A 3,182-nucleotide genomic window follows, 5' to 3' on the forward strand; every position below is an offset into this window, starting at 1 on the left:
TCCTGCTGTCCTTCATCTCACCAAGTTTCTTTCCTTTTGTGTAGTTAGTATGTCTGACAAGTGTTAGATAAGGGATTGTGTCACTTAATAGCTGTAGAGAAAAATTATGCAGAAGTGGGCCAGCTTGATAGTTCACATAACTTAGCTGTGGATCAGTTATCCTATTGATTAATTCAAATTAGAAATTCCAGCTGAGTTTATTTAAGTTTGGTTGGGGAAGAAAAATCAGTGGTGTGATGTAAGCAATAATTAAAAATGTTATTTGAACAGGTACCTTCTAGGAACCCTGTAATGCAGTCTGTCCTGCAATGGTGCTGTGAATTGAAAGAATCTATACTGCCTTAAGCTGCAGAACTGTAAGTGTTTAGCTCTACAAACAAGCTTAGAATGAGAAAACCAGAAAACTGTTGGAAGACACATTATAATAGAACTACCCAAACACAAGAAAAAGGACAAGTGTCAACTGGCAGTTCCATTTATTTAAAATGGCAAAAGAATATTTTATTGGGGAAAACCCATTGCTTTTAGAACTATTGGCCATGTAAAGACAAAGCCATGAATAAGGCTATTGCATTAACTTTCACAAGAGAATTTCACCCTGGTCGATGAAGTATAATAGTAATGAAAACAAACTGCTGCATATAGAACACAAGTTCAAGGTGTATGTAGCTCAAGAAACAAACTCTTGATTTTTTACTTATTGCAACAAAGATACACATTCAGCTAGTTATAATAAAAGTATTAAGTCAGCAGTTGTGATATTCTGTAGCACTGTTAACCTCAGTAACCCAGAGCACCAAAAATAAGTCAGTTTAGCAATACTTTTCATTTCAATATGTTACGTTATGTGCTCTAGGTCCTCTGAATTTTCTTTCTCCCTGTTTTTTTGCAGGGGGCACATCAGTCTTCCTGGGCACAACACACTACACTGAACCAGTCATTTATTTTTTTAAGCAGAGTAGTAATTATTTTCTAAGTACAGAAGTAGCTCTGCAATCCTTCTGAGTCACACTGGGAATAGATAGCAGTGGGCTGAGAAGCTGCAGGAGCAACTGTCACAGAGTTACAGCCAGGTTGAGGATGGAGGGACTGCTGGGGATCATCGTGTCCAACCCCCCTGCTCAAGCAGGGCCACCTAGAGCCAGCTGCCCAGGTCCTGTACCTGACCACACAGGATCCAGGGTGTTGTGCAGCCCCTGTGCTCATCAGCCTGCACCAATACATGCCTTTCATCCACGAGACCCGATGCTTAAGACAACCTCTCCTCTTAACTATGAGTTGTTAATCATCTTCAAACATGCTTCCTCCTCTGGTGGAAGCACAGCTTCATCCTTTAAGTACTAAAGATTGCATAACCTGCAGCCATTACTCAGTAGACATTTTGACTTTGCTTTCCTGTTCCTCATTTCTAATTGCAAAACCACTTCATCATCAAACCTTCTAGCTATTCAAAGCAACAGTTAAATAAATGCCCTGGTTCACAGTGCATGAGAAAATTAAGTTCTGTTCCACCTGTTTCAGCCTAAAGGGGGCATGGATTATTATAAAAGATAGGAGTACCCAGAGCCACACCTTGGTAGCTTAAGAACAGTGAGTAAAAACATACTCAATTTAAGAGTAGGTTCTCATTTTGTCTGATAGTGCTGCTAGACAGCATGATTGCAGTCTGTAGAAGTTTTAGTCTTGATTGTACACATTGAGTTGCTAGCTCAGCATGTGTCAGTGCAGCTTTAAAGTGGTGTCCTAAGAACTGCTCTTCATGAGAAAGATAGTGCTAAACACTCTATGCAAAAAGACCTCACTTTGAGAAACAAGCAAAAATGAAATGCAAATGACATTTCTGGCTTATGTTCTGCCAGTATGCCCTGCTCTTAGGAAAGATAAAACCAAGACAAACTTCAGCAACACACTGATTCAGTGTGGCATATACCTACAGAGTGCTTCTCTTCTTTCTGTGATGCAGATGAAAATTCTTCATCTTCAGAAGTAACTATGCAGAATTGTGGAAAACTGCTGTTTATCATTTGCATTAATTAAAAACTGCTACTGGACCTGCAGGTTGAGAATCCAAAGAATCAGAGGGAAGCGAGTCACCAAGTCACTGACTGCAGAGCAGGATGGATGCATAAGCTAATCAGCTGTGTTAATGATGCAGTAGAAGACTCAGCCTTTAAGTTGAATATGCTGAACACATCTGCAGCAAGAAAAGTACATGTAAATTAAACAAGCCAAGTAGAGCTCTCATGCTCTACTCTTGGCTAAACAGAGAGCACAACCAGGTCCTCCCTACATAGCACCAGATTCAAATTTTTGGGTCAAACTACCAGGGGGAAAAAAATAAAAAATCCATGCTTTAATTTGGAATTTTTGTCTGAAGCGTGTGCACCCCAAAGGCTGGCAGGATCTCTCCACAGGCTTGGCAGGACAACACTTCCAAGCTGCACCCCTGCTCTAGCTTCCCTCCCCACCCCAGACCCCCCAGGCAGGACTATGGTGTTACTCCTCCTCCCTTCTGTCTTCTCTTCCCCTGCAAGATATACCCTGGAACATTCACTATCCCGCTCTTCACCCCTGTCTTTACAAACTAATAGCAATTCCAGTCTAACTCTGGATTCCCAGCTTTTCCTATGCATTTGGAGAGACACGTTCTGCAGTGTCAGCTTGTGCCAAATGTCTGATGTGTGCAGGGAAAAAAAGACAGAAGAGCGAGTTCCAGCTCAACCTTCCCATGAGAGGCTGATGTGGGATACGTACCACAGTATCGATCTCTGCTGGGCCCACCATCCGAGACACCTCATCAAACTCTTCAGGAGACATTGGGAGCAGATTTTCTGGAGACTGGAGCCTGGAAGGGTGGCTAATGGAAGGAGAAGAGGAAGGGACAAACTTTCATTAATGTGAGGCACAGCTGGGCCACCATGTCTGGCTCTGAGCCCTGAAGGGCCACTAATGAGGTCTCCTGTTAAGAAGACCTAGCCTGTGAGAAATGCATCATGCTTTGCAAAACCAGCATGGCTTTAAATAGAAACTGGGACTATGCCGTGATCTACATTATAACCAGGCAAATCCAACAAGTCTTTAAAAACTTGCTTTTCAAGAAATTATTTGCCAGTATGACTACCTGCAAGTTTCTAGGGTTTTTACCTTAAAATGGTGATTCAAACATAGCACTGCATGAATGG

The sequence above is a fragment of the Chaetura pelagica genome, unplaced genomic scaffold (genome assembly GCF_000747805.2).
Source record: "Chaetura pelagica isolate M959 unplaced genomic scaffold, ChaPel_1.0 scaffold33, whole genome shotgun sequence".
In the NCBI taxonomy this organism is placed as follows: Eukaryota; Metazoa; Chordata; class Aves; order Apodiformes; family Apodidae; genus Chaetura; species Chaetura pelagica.